General features: G+C 37.4%; 1 pseudogene; it reads right to left on the reverse strand.

The window, feature by feature from the left end:
* Window positions 1–8,455: 8,455 nt before the first annotated feature.
* Window positions 8,456–8,834, reverse strand: LOC119059214 (protein LLP homolog; annotated as a pseudogene).
* Window positions 8,835–12,571: the final 3,737 nt, after the last annotated feature.

The following is a 12,571-nucleotide window of genomic DNA, read 5'->3' on the forward strand; positions in this document are numbered from 1 at the left end:
ACAGAAAGTATGACCTCAGCTGTTGGCATGGTCCATAAATGGCATTATCTGAATTCTTGGCAAAATCCCAATTGGGGAATGTTGAGCTGCAGTTGGTTCTAGGTAGCTGGAGGAAATGTAAAATTAATTAGCGACATAATTTTGGGCTTTACCTGCCTTGTAAAAGTGCACTAGTGTTTGTACTAGAAAGCACTTTCTGGCCAAAATCCTACTCTGCTGTTTTAAGAAGACTTGGATTTTAAATGCAACATTTTGAGGAAAGTGGTCATTTTATTGGCAACTCCAACTTCACTAGTCCTGGGCAAGAAATACAAGAGCAAATTCTGGACTTCAAAGCTACTGTCTTGGAGTTTAAGAAGAGTTCAGTCTGCACTTGTCTTAAGAGATTCTAGGTTTCCACAGATGAAGTTCTTGTTTCCTTGCCTCTACTCCTGCCTCCAGCATCTCTCTTCATAGATTGTTTTCTTGACATCTGAAGAGTGAATCACTGGGGAAAAAACATGGCACTCTAGGCAGCCAAAATTATAGTGATAAAATTTTTTTATCAAATTTATTTCAAAATAAGCCAACATGATATAATCCAAAATTCAATTTAGATTCAGTTTCTCCACTTGGTCACTGTTGAGGGTGATGCATTGTTTTGTCTCTGGAAAGGTCTGAGCTGAGGCTATTTGCCTGTGATCCACAGCCTGTCCCTCCCCCTGCCTGCCTTCCAACCCCAGCCTTCTTGCCCTATAGTTGAGCCTTCAGAGCCTGGGGTAGTGGGAGTGTGGCACAATACACTTCTGGATTCTTCCAACTGTACTCTCACTGGGGAAAATCAACTTTGAAGTGAAGCTGGGGGTCTGCCAGGAAACTGAAAAGAGGTTATTAAAAATGGTATTTTTCAAACCACGAATGATGTTTTGCTAGCAGAGGGTAACAGGTTACTTGGAATCTGAACTGCTTTGGGTTTTGGATTAAATTGCAAAGTTGGCTGAGATTTCAGACCCCCAGGGTCTTGAGGGCTGAGGACACAATTGAAAGCATATTAAATGCTGGCTGCATCTATACAATACCGATCAACTAGTTTAAAAAGAAGAATTTACTGAAATCTGTTTATTTAGTGGCACAAACACAAAAAATAAGTTTGAGTTTAGGCTTGGCTTTTATTTAGTTTTATTCTAGATTTATTTCTTTAGTTTTATTTTAATAAATTCAGAGTAAAATATTTTGACTATGGAAATAGCCTGCATTTTACTGTAAAAATCATATTGCTTAGAATTCCACTATATTCTCCCTCATATTTCTAACCCCGACAGCTTTCAGTGGTGATGATTCTCTCAAGAACAAAAAAAAAATAGTTCTTTGGAATTCTTTACAATATCACTATCCCATTCCACTCTTGCAGTTGTTTTCCCTAACAAGCTATGACAGTATCTTAAATTGCATGATTATTATTTTTTAATCCTTGCCAAGGATATGCTTATTGATTTTAGAGCGAGAGAAAGGGGGAAAGAGAAACATCAACTGGTTATGTCCTGTATGTGCCCTGACCAGGGATCAAACCCGCAATCTTTTTGGTGTCCAGAATGGTGCTCCAACCACCTGAACCACCTGGCCAGGGTTCACGACTACTTTTCCAATGTTTTGTTCATTTAGGTCCTTAAAGGAGCTTTAGTTTCCCTGGAAACTAAATGAGGACTCCTGGTCCTCATTCTAATACTGTATTTCTTTTCTTTTTTTTTAAAAAGATTTTATTTATTTATCTTTAGAGGGGAAGGGAAGGAGAGAGGGAGAGAAACATCAGTGTATGGTTGCCTTTCATGCATCCCCTGCTGGGAACTGGCCTGCAGGGAACCGGCCTGCAACCCCGGTATGTGCCCTGACTGGGAATCGAACCGCGATTGTCTGGTTTGCAGGCCCGTGCTCAATCCACTAAGCTACACCAGCCAGGGTAATACTGTATTTCTGTGGTTTATCCAGATCTTTGACATCATCTTGTCTGGCACATAGTCAATAATACCTGCAGCACGAAAGGGCTTTCTGTCCTTGTATCCTTTTGTTGGGGTCTTACAGGTGTTTCCTTCTATAATTTTGTCCCTAAGAACTTTCCTGGCCTCATGTTTCCTGACTCCCCTCCACTGAACCACTTGCTCCTCCCTTAACATGCTTGGGATGCATTAGCTGTAGCCCTACCCTGAGCCTTGAATATGGTCGTTTTTAGCCATGTTTTCCAGGGTATCTCTCAACCACCTGACAAGCTTTACTTGGTTAAATTCTTAGGGAAAATTTTCTTGTGTCTTATTATCAGCTCATAAACTGGTATTTCTAGCCTGGAAACTTGCACTTTCAAGCCACTCTTACTTTGAACATAGGAACCTGGATTGTTGTTGTGGACTTAGCCTTGCATTTCCTACTCCTCATTCCCATTCTTAGGCCTATAACCCCTGCCACACATGGCTTGGAGAGCTATGGCCAAAGCCTGTTGAGGTTTGTGGAGGTTGGAGATTGGATGAACAATATTTTCCAAATGTCTAATACTATTGGAGTGTTTTCCAAATTCAGGACCCCAGAAGTGACTTAAACTGTTAGACTTGAAGAGATCTTTAGAGATCTTTTTTATGATGGGGAAATCAAGTTTGGGCTTGTGATTTGGCCAAGGTCACAGAGCTAGTCAGTGGCAGAACTTACATGAGAACCTTGCTCTGTAAAATAAGTTGTCTGAGGTTATAGGGTTAGTAAGCACTTGTGCTGAGATTCAACCCCGAAGCATTTCAGATCCCAAGGAGCTCTTTCTACACTTTCTCCAAGTCTACTTAATAAGAGAAAATATAACCAACAAAATAGTAAACACACAGAAAATACCACCCGAAGTGTTAGAACTTTTTAGGTCTTGATATTCCAGCTACATCATCTTAGGTCCTGCCCTGACCCAAACAGCCACCCCTCTCCATAGAATATGTGAGGCAGGGGCTCTTTCTTTGGTGTCCAAGACAGTCCATGGAGAGAAGGTGAGAGATTTTTCTGCCTCTACAGAAGGCCAGTGCTGGCGTGAGGCCAACTTTCCTGAGTTTCTCCCAGGCGGATTTCACAGTAGATGGGGGTAGGAGGAGGTACAATTGGCCCAGACTGTTTTTATTTGGTCTGCAGTGTGGGAGATCAGACGTTCTGAAGAGAATTGAAAACACTTCTTTCTTTGGATTCCTAGGGCTGTGTAGGGGGAGTTTGGGCCCCACTTGGCACAGAGTTGATTACAACATTCAAAAAAAAAAAAAGCTTTAATATTGTTGCCCAAGGCTGAATGGAAAGTTTTCCTTCCAGTCAGGTCTGACTCCTAAACCCCACACCTTCTTAAGCCTTTGATTAGCAGACACCTGCCACCAAGGAGACCAACAAACAATAAAAGCTGTGAGGGGCTTCTCAGAAAGGGTGTATCAGTAGTAATGGAGACTAGATTGGAAGAGTACGATAATTTGGCACCTCTGTGAGGTCCCTAAGGACTAAAGATGCAGCTTTTTTCTTTTTCTGGGATTTAAAAAATCTCACTGATTCTGCTAGAAGTACACTTTTCCTGATTTTGACTCATTTGCCACTGTGTCAAAAGAATTAACCCATCTCCTCCATTTTTTATTTGAGGAAATAATGCTAACCATATCACCTTTTAGCATCTTTTCTTGCTGAAAATATTTAAAAAATAAGAAACTAAAAACAGAAAATTGCTACATTACCAATGACCACTTCAGAGGAATTTGTGGTTTAGAAAAAGGTATTGGAAGAAAGTTATGATTAATGAAAAGGAAAAAAAATAATAATGACTCACCAATAGAGGAACTTCAGACTTACTGCGGAAGAAAGAGCTTTCTACATTCTCCCAAATCAACCTGGCTTTCACATAAGATTATCTCTGGAAATAAACCTCCTGTTAATCAGCATAAATAATTGTTTTAAAATGCTAATGCTTATTTACACCTTTTGGATTAACAATTTTTGGATTGTTAAAAGTAAAGATTTTGATATGATGGGAGGTCACTGCAAAGAGGCTCCTTTTGCAATTGGCCCTGATGAGGTATTTACACAGAGCAAAGCATATTGGCCCAGTTGTCTTGGTGATAGACAGCTTGGCAGCAAGAGCTGTCTGCACAGCTCTGAGGTGGGGTTGAACTGTCTGTAATGTCTCCATTCAAGTTTGGCTAATTGAAATCAGGAAGAAAAGTTAATGTAGAAAGAAGGAAAAAAAATTAAACCTCTAGTTGGGTTTTTGCATGTCTGTCAATGTGCTGGGTAAAAAAAGTTTGGGGGGTTCCTGCTCTGTTATTTTTACTATATTATTGTTATACATGAACTGGTACATTAGTCCCCAAGACAGTTGCCAGTTGTGGCAACATGGACGTTTCCTAAGAACCCCAAGTGTGGTTGAGCTTAGTACCTATGGCACAGAAAAAGTAAGGAGAATGTCTCTGGAAAATAACCCCATTAACATTCAGGTAAGAATGTTGTATCTTTAGCCAGGAAGTGTAACACCAGGCTCAAAGCCAAAGGAACCAAAACAGAGGACTTTAACCTTACGTCTATGAGACCCTAAAAATTATAGGCAAAAATTTCATGTATATATGCATATGTTCATTTTTCTGGAGTCCTTAGCTTTGGTAAGATTCTTTAAGGATCTAAAATGCATTTAAAGGTAAGGACCACTGTTACATTGATCCTGATTTACAGACTTGGCCTTGGTTAATTTATCCTGGTATTTAGGTATTGGGTGCCGGGAATGGTGGAATCTTACATATTTGCTATGTAGACCCACTGGCTAGACATACTCTGATTCAGAACATTTGGGTATAGAGACCATTCAGCATATTATTCTTTGGTTAAAAAGTCATAAACATCAATCTTTATTTTTCTTTAGATATGCTGTAGTATACAGTATACAGTAAGGCTTACAGAAATACAAACATATACACACAAAATAAAAAATTTTTGCCCTGACTGGTGTGGCTCAGTGGATCAACTGCTGGCATGTGAACTGAAAGGTTGCTGGTTTGATTCCCAGTCAGGGCACATGCCTGAGTTGTGGGCCAGGTCCCCAGTATGGGGGGCATGTGAGGGTAACCACACATTGATATTTCTCTCTTTCTCCCTTCCTTCCCCTCTTTCTAAAAATAGATAAATAAATAAATAATAAATTCTTTAAAATTTTTTCTTATCTATTTTATGTCTATCTAATTTCATCCTACCTTCATGCTTTGTTTCTCACCTACATGGAATATTAAAACATCTCTACTTCTCTGTTCGACAAACTCCTATGCATTTCTCTGTAAATTAGTAGAGCCTTATTTTATGACATAGTTTTTCTCATTTTGGTAATGTTCTTAGTTATTACTGGCTAATCAGTCTCTTTTATTCTGGTTTCCCATGTTGTCTAAATTAGCCACCATTACCTAATGTCAAAAATTTAAAGCAGGATATTTTGATGAAACTGTTCCAACTAGGAATGATTATTATTGTTTTTGAACTTATCAGTTTATGTGTAGAGCACACATTTCTACCTAACTTTAATCCTAGTTAGCAGTTTTTCACTTTCTCCTTTTTTAATTTCCTTATTTTAAAAATTTGATAAGTGTATTACCTTTATATTGAGAAAAAAAGAATTAAAAAATAACTATCTGTTGGAGCATTCCAGGTTAACTTTTAAGGAAGTATCAATCATTTTTTTTATAAAAAAACCTTCAATTAAAGGAATGTTATGATATTAAATATATATATTATTAAAATGCCTGAGACTACTTTTAGATTCAATTAACCATTTCCTGTATAACTTGGATCTAAGAATAAGAGACCATAATGTAGCTAAAATACCTTCTTTTCCTGTCTTTGACTTTGAGGGAAAAATCAGGATTTTGAAGTATTTATCAAGAAACAAGTAAATTCTTGGAGAGTGAGATGATAGTTTATTGAGTATTACTGGTGGCTCTTTATAAAATGACCAAAAGTGGTCAATAATCCATTTTTAGTACATGAAAAACAAATACACTGAATTCCCACTCCATTCTTGAAACTCAGTCTTCCCTGGAGTAGAGGCTGGCATTAAGGTGAGTGTTGGGAATGGGGTAAGGTCTTCTGTTTTACACATTACTTGGTAATTTATAAAACAGCTGGAAGTGTAATGGTTTGTTGTTTTAGGCTACATCAAAATGTCTGGGGTTAAAGTAGCCAGGTCAAAAAGTTCCTGGTGTCAAAATGGCCACACAAAAATCTGAATTGATACTCAGCTGAAGTGCTGCCTCTTTCTGTGAGCTTTCCCAGATGCCCTTGGTCAAAATTAACTGCTCTCCTTTTAATCCCATTGTCATTATTCTGTACTTCCATTATAATACTTGTGTTTCATTAAACCATCTACACAACTGAGTCTTATTATATTATGAGTTCTTTGAGAGCATGAGCCATGTCTTAGTCATCTTAGCTTGCTGCGAAGTACCTTTCACTAATTCATTTAGCCATCAAATGTGTAAAATCTATATTGTTCCCAAAGATTTTAGTGCTGGGGACCTTAAAATGAAAATAAATAGTTCCTGGTCTCAAAAAGCTGGAGTCTGGCATAGCAGGAGCTTAATACATGTTCATCTAATATTTTTACCCTTTTTTTCTATTATTCTGGTTTAGAGTGAAAAAAGAAAAGATAATTGTACAAGGAAGACTCTATACTACTAATTCCTGTGTTCCTCTGAAGAATGCTATTTTTATCCTTTCAGCATCTGAGAAGAACACTTTAGAAACACAGAGATTTCCTTGCAGCTACCGAAGAACATATTTTTGGAGACTACACATGTCCTGAAATAAAGGCTTTTAGTGATAAATTTATAATTTGAATCTTAACTGAATATCATAATGTACTACAGTGGGAGTGAGGCTAGAGGAAGCAAAAAGTTGTATTTTAGAGAATCAGAAATGTTCCAGTGCCTGTACCACATGGACATGTGGTGTGTGTATGGTGGGGACAAGGGGAAGTTACATGTAAGAGGATTTGATTAAGTCAAGGTCACTTTCCAACTTTATGAAGTCCTTTAAAATTAGTGAGAGGAGATGTGAAACCTCTATATATCATGCCATTTGAATGGAAAAACTTCCCTACTGACCTTGCTTTATCCCTAGGGTATATTTAACTTTGACATGGATGCATATATCTTAGTGCTTATTCATCCTGGGTTTAATGTGTTCATCTGATTGTATATGTTTCCTATAAACATGCATTTGACTCAGCTTCAGAATAGAAACTGCCAGTGAACTGGCCTAAGCTTGTATAAATTTTGGTCCCAAATCCCTATGAGGTAAGTTTCTTACTAAATGCATTTTGTTGCTACTGGTGACGCTAATAGTCATTTATGGAATGATCTAATAAGGATAAAATTGATAAAACTCTTACAGTGGCCCTGGCTGGTGTGGCTCAGTTTGTTGGAGCATCATCCTATAAACCGAAGGGTCGCAGTTCAATTCCTGGTCAGGGCACATGGCTAGGTTGAGAGTTCAGTCCCTAGTTGGGGTGAGTATGATTGATGCAGCTGATTGATGTTTCTCTCTCACATAGATGTTTCTCTTCCTCTCGCTCACCCTCCTTTCCCCTCTCTATAAAATCAGTACACATGTCCTCCTGTGAAGATAAAAAAAAATTGTAAAACAAACTCTTTCTCACAGTGGAGTTGAAAACTTTGAACCAACATTTCAAAGCATGAATAAAACATCTAAAAATGTTCCTGACAGTCTATTTTGAGTATATCATATTAAGAAAGTGCTATTATTTGCAATTTTACTTTCCTTCAAATTAACCCTTAGTTCAGGATTTCTATGAGTTTGCTTTGGCTTAAGCACATTCAATACTTACCAGGAAAGAGAGTAACCTCTTACTTTAGATGTAGGATCTTTCAGAAACCCTTTACCTCCTCCCCAACACGCCTAAGCATTTTTGTCTATTCTTGTCCAGTGGGGTAGCTAATCCAGTACAGTGAATGTAATCTGTAAACTCTGTTTCTTTCAAGATTTAAACAAAATGCCTTTTATTATAAATTATACAAAATCAAAACTCCAAACAGGTACAGTTTATAAAATCCAGTGATATTATATTTAAAAATAACACTAATTAATTTTCTTTAAATCTGAGTTAGTACAATATAGTGTCATTTATCTTTACTAATACCAAAAACAACCACAACCACATTAATACTTGACAAAATCTTGGTGTCTGATATTTTGTACATATCAGACAGCAGCCAATTAAAATATCAATATAGCTTTCATTCATCAAAGAAAATATTTTATTCAAGCTCCCAAAACAAATTTGAGAAGTTATATTGGTTTGAATGGAAGAAAAAGGCCCAGTTAAAATATGGAAATGAAATTTTCATTTGGTGGAAGCTGAAATCAATGTATACATTCTAATCGAACATCTGTCTTTTGTGGCATTTTTCAAATTTTTAAAGGTCTGTTAGGCCAAACCCTTAGCTGACTTCACTGCTTTTGCTTTGCTTTCCCCCATTCCCTTTCTCTCCCATTGCCTTCAGCCTTTTTCCTTGCCTCTGGTTCATCCATATGGGATACTGTCCATGCTGGTGCAGAAGACTCTTTTTGTTTCTCTTTGTATTAGCCTCCATTTTCATATAATATCTTTCATATTTCACAAAATACAGGGTTTTCTCTTCATGTTTGGGGACCACCACAGTTGCTATCTCTTAAACATCTTTCATCGGAACATCATTATCTATTTTAAGAATACTTACAAGTATGCTAAGCTCCTTTGGGGCATTCTTTTCTCTCTTTTCAGAATATATGTTCCTTTTCCACTCATTCCATAATCTTTTAGCCATATTTTATCTGCAAACACTCACCACTCACAGTCCACAGGCTCATGGTGACCAGAAGTCCTCAAATCTGTTTTTTGATAGGTCAAATGACTTGACTAATTGACAGAACTTATAAATGGTTATACTGAATTAATCAGTTATAAAGCAGGACCAACCTGTTGTTAGACTGAATTATCTGTTTGACTGAAGTAATTGCCTGATTGAATTGAATGGCAGAATGTTTCCTTGACCAAACTGACTTAATTTATTATATTGACTTGAAAAATGGACTTGACTGTAGGACTGAATCATCTGTTTCCTTGCTAGAGACAACCAACTGATATATGTTCAGTCTGAATGGTTCATTTGATAGCACTATATTGACCATAAGCAAACTTGGAAGAGAGTCACATAATTTAACATTTTAATCTCCTTGGAATATATGAGGTCAAAAGAAATAACTCTGAACTGAGAATCTGATTGAGAACTTTGGGATTCCAGAAACCACATGTCTTCTCTCTAGGCCTATTAACTGTACACAGAGAAGCCCATTGGTCTGGTGAATTGGAGACTTGTGCTGCACTTCTCTTTTTAGGAGAGTGCAGTCTTCCAAGAGCAACATCAACTCTCTGCTGGGCACTGGCTTATTCTTGGAGCCAGATGAAAAAGTTAAAATTAGTTATTGGGAATTGTGTGTGATCTGCAGAAGCAACTGAAGTAAGTAATTTCAAAAGTAACATTAGAAATAAGTGCATCGGAGGAGGGTAGAGAAAAACACACGCTAAAAATATAGTTAGAATTTATTGCAAGCATAAATTCATCATAACAGACTGCTGGAAACCAAACACAACTACTCTATCTGCTGGCAGATGAGTGGCTGGCATACAGATGAGGCAATCAGTGTTAGTCCAATGTAGTGAATTCTCATCTTTGGATCAATTTTTCTAGAGGAAGCCATTGGATGAACTCTTTTCCTCTCCCTTTTCAGGTCCATTCTCCCAGAATTTAAAAAAGGACTCAAGTATCTTTCATCCTTTCATAGTTAGCCCTCCATGCAAACTGTCATTTTGAAATCCTCTGTTATTTTGAGAGATAGTAAATATCTCTCATCTTGGGTAGTCTATTACTTTAGGATTAATAAGGACTGATGGTTCCACCTATACTGCAAATCCAAATGTCTAAAAATCAAACACATTTACTTTATGTACATAGCTTGTCCCTTCTGGACTTCCCTTCCATGTCAAATTCTCTATGATAACATTTGAACAGAATTTGGGAAACTGTAATAAGATATGTTAATCAAGATGAACTGGCTCAAGGGAGTTCATTCACCCTTTGTGTAACTCTGAGAGGTGATAAGCATAAAGAGCTCTCCCCAAATTCTTGTTCTTTGGATCTCTTGCTGATCCAATGGAGCTTTGCAAATTGGCTTTCTTATCAGGCAGGAGGGCAGTGGAACAGAGATCACTGGGAATTAATTGGAAAAAGGTTTTGAGGAACCCCTCTTATCACACACACTTGGGGGGAGTTGGATCTTACAATTAGAAAAATGTAAACTTGGAACTATCCCTGGTTACTGAGGCAAATTCACAAAGTTTCCAAATAAATGAAAATATACTCAATCTTGAGGACCAGATGACATACCTTCAGTGTTTGGAAAGTTCTCAAGAGTTGGACATATATGTGACATTTTGGGTAGAATTTAGAGGCAAATCTATCTTTGAGTATGCTGGGTTTTAACTTTCAGGGCTTGTGCAACCATCAGATGTGGATAGCTGATGTCTTTACTGGATGAGTAACTTGATGGTCACTGGCACAGTCATGTTACCCATCAGCGGAAAAACATGCTGACACTTGTTGAATATCTTCCACATGCCAGGTAATATTTTAAGCATTTTTTAATTTTTAAATTATTTTATTGTTGTTCAATTACAGTTGTCTGCATTTACCCCCCACCATTCTTCCCGACCTCAGCCATCCCCACCTCCCTCCCCTGCTTTCACCTGCCCTTGGTTTTGTCCATGTGTCCTTTATAGTTGTTCTTGAAAATCCTTCCCCCCTCCCCACAATTATTGCTTCCCACCCGCCCTCTGGTTACCGTCAGATTGTTCTCAATTTCAATGTCTCTGGTTCTATTTTGCTTGCTTGTTTGTTTTGTTGATTAGGTTCCTGTTAAAGGTGAGATCATATGGTATTTGTCCCTCACCACCTGGTTTGTTTCACTTAGCATAATCCTCTCTAGTTATGTCCCAGCTGTCATGAAGGGTAGTTCTTTCTTTCTGCTGTGTAGTATTTCATTGTATAAATGTGCCATAGCTTTTTGATCCACTTTTACTGATGGGCAATTAGGCTGTTTCAAGGACTTGGTTATTGTAAATTGTGCTGCTATGAACATTGGGGTATATAGGTTCTTTTGAATTGGTGTTTCAGGATTCTTAGGGTGTTCCCACCAATGGAATTGCTGGGTTAAAAGGCAGTTCCATTTTTTGTTTTCTGAGAAAATTCCATACTGTTTTCCACAGTGGCTGTACCAGTCTACATTCCCACCAACAGTGTACTAGGGTTCCCTTTTCTCCACAACCTTGCCAGTGCTTGTTGTTCGTTAATTTATTAATAATAGCCATTCTGACCCGTGTGAAGTGGTATCTCATTGTGGTTTCAATTGGCATTTCTTTAATGGCTAGTGATGCTGAGCATCCTTTCATATGTCTCTGAGACCTCTGTATGTCCCCCTTGGAGAATTGTCTGTTCGGGTCCTTTGCCCATTTTTCAAATTGGATTGTCTTCCTGGTGTGAAGTCATGTGAGTTCTTCATGTATTTGAGACCAAACCCTTGCCTGAGTTATCATTGGCAAATATATTTTTTCCATATGGTTGGTTCCCTTTTCATTTTGCTGATGTTTTCTTTAGCCCTACAGAAGCTTTTTATTTCGATGAAGTCCCAATAGTTTATTCATTCATTTATGTCCCTTGCTGTAGGGGACATATCAGTGAAAATATTACTGCATGGAATATTTGAGTTTTTTTCCTGATTATGTCCCCCTCTAGGATTTTTATTGTGTCATGACTTATATTTAAGTCTTTTATTCATCTTGAGTTTATTTTTGTGTATGGTGTAACTTGGTGGTTGACTTTTTTGGCATTTCCAGCTCTCCCAACACCATTTGTTGAAGAGGGTATTTTTACTCCATTTTATGCTTCTGCCCCCTTTGTTGAATATTAATTGACCATAGATTCATGGATTTATTTCTCAGCTCTCTATTCTGTTCCATTGATCTATGTTTCTGTTCTTATGCCAGTACCAGGCTGTTTTGATTACAGTGGACTTGTCATGTAGTTTGATATCAGGCATTGCAATACCTCCAATTCTATTGTTTTCTTAAGATTGCTGAAGATATTTGAAGTCTTTTTTTAGTTTCATATAAATTTTTGGAATATTTGTTTAGATCTGTGAAATATGCCATTGATATTTTAGTAGGAATTGCATATTCTATATAGATTGCTTTGAGTAGTATTGACATTTTGATGATGTTAATTCTTCCAATCTATGAACACAGTATATGCTTCCATTTATTTGTGTCTTCCTTAATTTGTGTCTTTCCTCAGTACACTAGTTTTCTTTTTACTATAGCAAATGGGATTTTTTCCCTGATTTTTGTTTCTGATATTTTGTTGCTGCTGTACAAAAATGCCTTAAATTTCTGAATATTGACTTTTATCCCGCTGTTTTGCCAACTTCACTTATTAGGTTGAGTAGTTTT

Source organism: Artibeus jamaicensis, unplaced genomic scaffold, assembly GCF_021234435.1.
Source record: "Artibeus jamaicensis isolate MK-2021 breed Jamaican fruit bat unplaced genomic scaffold, CSHL_Jam_final contig_241, whole genome shotgun sequence".
Classification (NCBI taxonomy): Eukaryota; Metazoa; Chordata; class Mammalia; order Chiroptera; family Phyllostomidae; genus Artibeus; species Artibeus jamaicensis.